The sequence below is a fragment of the Dermacentor andersoni genome, chromosome 7, assembly GCF_023375885.2.
Source record: "Dermacentor andersoni chromosome 7, qqDerAnde1_hic_scaffold, whole genome shotgun sequence".
NCBI classification, from domain to species: Eukaryota; Metazoa; Arthropoda; class Arachnida; order Ixodida; family Ixodidae; genus Dermacentor; species Dermacentor andersoni.
In genome coordinates, this window is record NC_092820.1 from 77,370,120 (window position 1) to 77,378,781 (window position 8,662).

An 8,662-nucleotide genomic window follows, 5' to 3' on the forward strand; every position below is an offset into this window, starting at 1 on the left:
TACTGGAATTTCGCACACTTATAGTTCATCGCTGAGTTAGTCACAGGCAGTAATACAAGCTGGTGCGTATAAGAAAAAAAGATTCGTCTCGAACCACCACCACGTAGGCCCTCCGCAAGGCGCAGAGGCGTTACTGAACTAAGTTAATTTCTGAAAGTAAGAATGCTTGAGAAAATTTCTAAAGTCCGACTACCACACAATCTATGGACATGATAACATCGGATTGCAATTTAGGTACGCGAAAAAATAATTTCATTACGCGAGAAAACATAATTTGGTAACGCGCAAACTTCGACAGAAACCCTTTTTTCCTTGCTTATGGGCTTATGAGCCATTACCAAGCCAGTGCTTGTAGCGTCGGCCTTACATAGGTAAGAGCCATTGTTCTGTCCGGTACTGCCGCCGGATCGGCCCAACAGTGTTTCCTATCGGGGCCCATGTCGCAGAATATTCGGTTTCGGTGTTGACGTCAGCGGGTTCCGATAACGCTATCCACTCTTAAAGGCAAAGCCTTAGGCGTCCTCTAAGTTTTTATATATTTCTTTATGTCTCTGGCGAAACGAGAAACCATCGCAGACTGATTCCGTCTCTGTTCCATGCAAGAAACCAAAAGCGCTGTCAAACGCAGCCGGAATATACCGGGTGTATCAACGAACACCTTTTTTTTTCCTGTGGTGGATAGCACAATTCTAGTCGACGAGCTGGTCTACTTGAACAGGCAGACATCACAAGCACAAAAAATTGAAATGCCTAATCGACTAAGTAAAAGATTCCCTAAGTTACATTGTTTAATTACTAATTGTAAATATTAGCATTCGTAAATGTATTTCGTAATTGTAAGTTGTAAATTGTAATTGGTAACATGTAAATTGAAATATTAACATTACGTAATTATCAATAATTACCTTACTGCACGTATTAGAATTTACAAATTCGGGCCGGTGAGTTCAGAAGGCCGATCGGCTTGTAACTAATTCTCAGAATTATGGCCGTTTCGAGATAATAATTCCACAACTTTTCAGGGAAATGCATTGGCGTTCCAGTTGATTTCGTGCTTTCATGCATAAAATGACGTTTTGTTAAGAAAGTAAGCGGAACGACAGTGCATTTTTACCACAAGTTTAACGGCGCACATATCGTAAATGGTGTCATCCGCACAATTCTTTTCAAGTGGATATGCCTTGCACTCTCACCCGCTGGAATTCATAACTTGCAATACGGGCCATACGGTAATTAGTTATAGCCTCTTTAGCGATTTTATGTAATTAGTCGATTATGCATTCCATATCTATTTTTTCCAAGTGATGTCTGCCTCTACGAATAGACTAGCTTAAGGATTAGAATTGTGCTACATGCCTTAGGCGATATTAAGAAACTCTTCAAAGTGTTCCCCGCAGGGGCGTCTGCGTCAGCAGGCGTTTGGTGTGTTGCGACACCACGGACCCGAGCACACGAGGGTTGGACCCTCCCGCGTGTAGCCGTGCGCGGCTTAGCCGTGTCCGGGGAAAAGGGGGATCTTGGAGGTTGAGCCGATGCCACGTGTTCGGACCTTTAAGGCCCCCCTGCGGAGGCAACACACCTCTTTGGCCTCTGCTTCACGTAGATGGCCCCCCCGGACTGACCCACCCGGGGGCAATCGGCAGTCGCCTTTTCCTGTCTCTCTCTCCTGAAACCTTCGTCTTTCCCTTCAACTTTTAGTACTTTCCTGTCTCCTTCTCTCTTCTATTTACTTCCTCCTTCTTGGTGGCAAGGGTTAACCCTGTGTGGCTATCCAACCTCGGGTACACCATATTTGGTTATAGTGGCGGCGTACGACTGGCGTCGTGCAGACTTGTATGCCAGCTCTGCCGCGTCCCCGCGTTGGGCTCCGTGGTGGGCGGTCGGCTCTGTTGCCGAATTTTTATATATCTTCATGAAAACTGGTTTCCCCAAACTTCCTGATCGCCCTCAGAAACGAGGGCGCACCGAAGATGTCTTTAAGTTTTTGGCAATCGTACACAGAACTTTCCCCGCTTTCATGTCATCTACTCTGATAAGCCTGAGAAGACTGTAAGAATGATCTCACCTTTCATTGTCTCGAAATCTCTGACAGAAGTTTTTGGTCCCGGATACAAAGCATCGAAAATGGCTAGCGGTGATCTTCTCCTAGAGCTCCGCGATCAGAAACAATATGAAAAACTGTCCAAACTTGTATCTTTTGGGGGTGTTCCAGTCACAGTGACCCCACACCGTACCATGAATACTACCCGTGGCGTTGTATCGGATGCTGATCTGCTTGAATTGTCTGAAGCTGAACTTCTAGAGGGTTGGAATGATCAGAACGTGATCAATGTTAAGAGAATTAAAATAAGACGTGACGGAAAAGAAAGCAATACCATGCACCTAATACTTACATTTGGCTCAAGCAACCTACCAGACACTATCGAGACAGGCTGTGAAAATCCGAGTGAGACCGTACATTCCAAATCCCCGACGATGCTTTAAGTGCCAGCGATTCGGCCACAGCTCACAGAACTGCCGAGGCCGCCAGACTTGTGCAAAATGTAGTTCCCGTGACCATGCCTCTGAAACGTGCGAAAACGCTCCACACTGCGTGAACTGTGATAGCGAGCATGCCGCATACTCGCGGTCATGCCCGTCTTGGAAAAAAGAAAAAGAAATAGTCACTATCAAAGTAAAAGAAAAAATATCATTCAAAGAGGCACGCAGGCGGGTTGCATACCTTCCTAAGGCCAGCTTTGCCGAAGTGGCGCGTCAGGGGGCAGCGTCACAACGGCCTCCGGCGGCTGTCCAACCCACAAGCAGTGAGTCGGCAGCTACGCCACCTGCCCCCGCGGCGGTCGCATCTAGCCCTGCTCCGTCAACCGACGAGAGGGGACCATCCACCCCGAAGGTGGGCGCAGCCGAGGCTGCCTCAACCTCCCAGATCCCTTCCAGCGCTGGCAACGGCCGGCGCAGCCAAATCCCCCAGGGAGCCCCATCGACCTCTGGGCTGGTGGGCGCAGGGGTCTTGCCCTCCAAGGCGGGACCCTCCCGGGAAACTTCTCGCTCGCAAGGGCACGTGTCCGGCGCCTCACAAGAGGCAATGGACACTACACCTATCCTCAAGGCGCACCAGGCGCCTAAGGAGCGGCGAGGTTCCCTCGAACGCTTCAAAAAGAGCAAAACCCCGGTTACAGGGCCTCGAAAGGGCTCTGTCAACCGGGGAAGTGATTCAGCCGTCGAAAGCCTGCTCCAGGCCGCCACCGACATCATAGTCGATTACGCGGCCGAGAGAGGCCTAGCATGCTCGCCGCAGAAATCAGAATTGTTCATATACAATCCGAAACACTTAAGGTGCAAGGCACCATCGGAGATCAAAATTAATGTGGCGGGTAAAGAGGTACCAATAGTCGAGCAAATTAGAATCTTGGGCCTGATTCTCCAGTCACACGGCCACAATGGCGAGACCGTCAAGAGGCTGCAGAATCACGCAATACAGACCCTGAGCCTAATTAGGCGGGTGGCCAGCAAAGGCCGAGGGTTAAAGGAGAAAAATTTAATTAAACTAATACAGGCGTACATATTCAGCCGGGTGAGTTATGCAACGCCATATCTCGATTTGAAAGTGGTGGAAAGAGAAAAGATTGATTCTCTAATGAGAAAGTGCGTAAAACGAGCGCTGGGACTGCCCATGTGTACATCAACAGAGAGACTGATCGCTCTAGGAGTGCACAACACATGGGCAGAGCTGGCGGAAGCGGTGCGAACCTCTCAAATTGAGAGACTTAGCACCACGAGGACAGGAAGAGCCATATTGGCCAAAGTTGGAATAAATCCGGACAGAGGCCCCACCCAAAAGGTGGAAGTAGATAGGGAAGTTAGAAAAAATCTGATTATCCCCCCCCTGCCAAAAAACATGCACCCGGAACATAGCAAAGACAGGAGGCATAAACGAGCCGAAGCATTAAAAATTAGATTCGGTAATATCTCGGAACATGAGGTGGCCTATGTAGACGCGGCGGGAGGTAGCAGCAGTTTTACGGTGGCAACGGCCGTCAGCGGCCGGGGTACTCCCGTGACCGCTGTCACTCTGCGCGGGCGCAACATAGAAGTTGCCGAGGAAATTGCGATCGCATTAGCTTGCGCTGGAACGGACGCGAAATTTGTGATCAGTGACAGCAAAACTGCCATACAAAATTTTAGCAAGGGAAGGATCTCGCCCTTAGCGGCCAGAATCCTAGGCCAGAGAAAGCTAGATAGAAAAATTCAAATAATTTGGACTCCGGCGCACGAAGCCGTCCCCGGCAACGAGGCGGCCCACGAGCTGGCTCGAGATCTCTACCGCCGAGCCGCTACGGGGCCCCTCGATGACCGAGGGAGCGGAGAGCGCATGCTAAAATATGGGGAGATCACGCAGCATTATAGATTGGCTCGTAGACTGGTATCCCCGCCAGACCCAAAATTAAACAACACACAAGCAGTCGCGTGGAGACGACTACAAACTTATACATATCCGCACCCGGTTATGGCGAACCACATGTTCCCCGAGGCCAGGAGTGATAAATGTAATCTTTGTGGGGCGAGAGGGACCCTCGACCACATAATATGGGAATGTCCGTACTCTCCCGGGGGAATACACAAAATATATAGTAGAGACGCCTGGGAGACCCTGCTGCGCAGCTCGGACTCTGAGCTCCAGCTCCGGCTCGTCCAACTGGCTGAAGAGGCTGCTGGGACCCAAGACCTCCCAGCCTGCATCTGAGGCGGCGGCACTCGCCCCCTGCCCTGCGTGTCGGGGGGTGGGTAGATCATCTAATCCGTTGGACATTAAAGTTTATTCTATCTATCTGTAATCTAAGACATTCCTTCCGTTTCCGTAAACACAGCACCAATTTAATTTAATATATGGGTACACAAATCATTCAATGGAATGTCAGAGGTCTACTTAGGAATCTTGATAATGTTCAAGAACTCATCCATAAACATAATCCAAAATTGCTGTGTTTACAGGAAACACACTTGAAATCAAAATACACAAACTTTCTTCGACAGTATGTTACTTTTCGCAAAGATCGCGATGATGCTATCGCATCATCGGGCGGTGTTGCAATTATAATTCAAAAAAGCATAGCCTGTCAACGCGTACAGCTACGAACGGCCCTTGAGGCAATGGCGGTTCGAGTTATTCTGCTAAACAAACTTATCACTATTTGCTCGCTTTATATTCCCCCACATTATAAACTAAGCAAACATGCGTCTGCGCAAGCAGGCGTTTGGTGCGTTGCGACACCACGTACCCGAGCACACGACGGTTGGACCCTCCCGCGTGTAGCCGTGCGCGGCTTAGCCGTGTCCGGGGAAAAGGGGATCCTGGGGGTTGAGCCAATGCCGGGTGTTTGGACCTTTACGGCCCCTCGGCGGCGGCAACACACCCCTTTGGCCTCGGCTTCACGTAGACGGCACCCCCGGACTTACCCACCCGGGGGAAATCGGTAGTTGCCTTTTCCTGTCTCTCTCTCTCCCTCCAATCTTCGTCTTTCTCTTACTTTTCATCTTTCCTGTCTTCTCCTAGCTTCCGCTTACTTCAAATTTTTCCAGGCAGCAAGGGTTAACCTTGTGTGAATAGCCAACCTAGGTTATTTCATATTTGGTTATAGTGGTAATGTACAGCTGGCGCTTGCAGGCCGTGTCTCACACGCCCTGCAGCGCCCCCTTGTAGGACTCCACGGTGGGTGGCTGGCGTTACTGCCGAAATTACAATCTCCTATGGCTACTTCCTTTCCCCTACTACCTGATCGCTCCCTGAAGAGGGGGCGCACCGATGATGTCTTACAATTTTTCGCCCGTCAAAAACAAACTTTTCCACGCTTCCACGTAGTCCACTCCGAAACACCAAACAAACCCGTACGAACAATCTCACCATTTCTCGTGTCCAAGTCTCTCACCCAAGTTTTTGGTACAGGTTACAAAGCATCCAGAATGGCAAGCGGTGATCTCCTCTTGGAGCTCCGAAACAAGAAGCAATATGAGAACCTACCGAACCTAGTATCATTTGGCGACGCCAAAGTGACAGTAACTCCGCATCGAACTATGAATACCACCCGTGGCGTAGTCTCCGATGATGATCTCTTGGAGCTGACTGAGGCTGAGCTCTTGGAGGGCTTCAGTGAGCAGAACGTCGTCAACGTTAAGCGAATTAAGATGAGGCGTGACAACAAGGAAATACAGACCAAACATCTCATACTAACTTTTGGCACAAGTGTCTTGCCCGATTCCATCGAGGCCGGGTATATCAAGCTCCGTGTTCGGCCATATATCCCTAATCCCCTGCGTTGCTTCAAATGTCAGCGTTTCGGTCACAGCTCTCAGAGCTGCCGAGGCCGCCAAACCTGCGCTAAATGCAGTGCTAATGAGCACACTTCTGAATCTTGTGAAAACTCTCTCCGCTGCGTAAACTGTGAAGGCGAGCACGCTGCATACTCGCGGTCGTGCCCATCTTGGAAGAAAGAGAAGGAAATAGTTACGATTAAAGTAAAAGAAAACATAAGTTTCAAAGAGGCACGCAGGCGGGTATCTTTCCTGCCAAAGAATACTTTTGCCGAAGTGGCGCGTTAGGGGGCAGCGCCACAACGGTCTCCGGCGGCTGTCCGTCCCACACCCAGTGAGCCGGCAGCTAGTGCTGCTCCGTCAACCCAGAATGAGGGATCATCGACCCCGAAGGTGGGCGCAGCCGAGGCTGCCCCAGCCTCCGAGGCCCCTTCCAGCGCTGGCAACGGCCAGCGCAGCCAAATCCCTCTGGGAGCCCCATCGACCTCCGGGCTGGTGGGCGCAGGGGTCTTGCCTTCCGGGGCAGGACTCTCTCAGAAAACATCTCGCTCGCAAGAGCGCTTGTCCGGCGCCTCACACGAGGCAATGGACACTACACCTGTCCTCAAGGCGCACCAAGCGCCTAAGGAGCGCCGAGGTTCGCTCGAGCGCTTCAGAAAGAGCAAAACCCCTATTACAGGGCCTCGAAAGGGCTCTGTAATGTAAGACATCCCTTCCGTTTCCGTAAACACAGCACCAATTTAATTTAAAATATGGATACAGAAATCATTCAATGGAATGTAAGAGGTCTTCTTAGGAACCTCGATGATGTGCAAGAGATTATACACAAACACAATCCAAAGGTGCTGTGTCTACAGGAAACACACCTAAAATCACAACACACAAACTTTCTCCGACAGCATGTTACTTTTCGCAAAGATCGCGATGATGCAATCGCATCATCGGGAGGTGTTGCAATTGTAATCCAAAAGAGCATAGCATGTCAACATTTACAGCTACGAACGGCCCTTGAGGCAGTGGCGGTTCGAATTGTTTTGCTAAACAAACTTATCACTATTTGTTCGATTTATATACCCCCACACTACAAACTAAGCAAACATGAATTTCAGTCCTTCATAGATGAATTGCCAGAACCTTACGTTGTACTTGGAGATTTCAATGCGCACAACAGCCTGTGGGGCGACTCTCGTATAGATGCGCGAGGTCGTCTTGTTGAACAGTTCCTCTTCTCTTCTGGTGCATGTCTGCTGAATAAGAAGGCACCCACATATTATTCTCTCGCCAACAGAACATTTTCATCAATTGACCTCAGCCTAGTTTCCCCGTGTATACTGCCTGAAGTCGAATGGGAAGTTATGAACAATGTATACGGGAGCGACCACTTCCCCATACTGATAAGAACATCTAAAGAAAACGAATGTCCTCCACAAACTCCTAGGTGGAAGATAGACACAGCCGACTGGCAGAAATTTCGAGCTCTCTCTAGCATCTCATGGGCTGACCTGTCTTCTTTAGAAATTGATGCTGCTGTGGATTATCTAACAGCATTCATAATAGATGCCGCGTCAAAATGCATATCCGAAGTAAGTGGTTTGGCATGCAAACCCCGTGTACCATGGTGGAACAGCGAATGTAGGATCGCCCGTAAGAATCAGAACAAGGCGTGGGGGTTGCTACGCGCTTCTCCCACTGCAGAGAATCTTATGAACTTTAAAAAAATAAAATCCCAAGGTAGGAGAACCCGCCGGCAGGCCAGAAGAGAAAGTTGGCACAAGTTTTTATCGAGTATTAACTCGTTTAGAGATGAGGCCAAAGCCTGGAACAGGGTTAATAGGATTAGAGGGCGGCAAACATATTCACTCCCTCTAGTAAATACACAGGGCGATACACTGAAAGATCAGGCCGACTCACTTGGGGAGCACTTTGAGAGTGTATCAAGCTCAAATCATTATTCGCAATCCTTCCTGAAATATAAACAAATAGAAGAATGCAAGCCACTCATCAATAAATGCCGACAGAATGAACCGTACAATTGCCCTTTTAGTGCTGCCGAGTTGAAAGCTGCCTTGAGCGCATGTAAGAGTTCCGCACCAGGATCTGATAGAATCATGTATGAAATGCTCAAAAACTTACACAATGACACGCAACTTACACTACTCACACTTTTCAACACCATCTGGGATGCAGGGTACCTGCCAACCGCGTGGAAGGAAGCCATTGTGATCCCTGTTTTGAAACAAGGCAAAGACCCTTCCTCAGTGGCAAGTTACCGCCCGATAGCCCTCACAAGTTGCATTTGTAAGGTGTTTGAAAAAATGATAAACCGGCGACTCATTCATTTCCTTGAACAGAG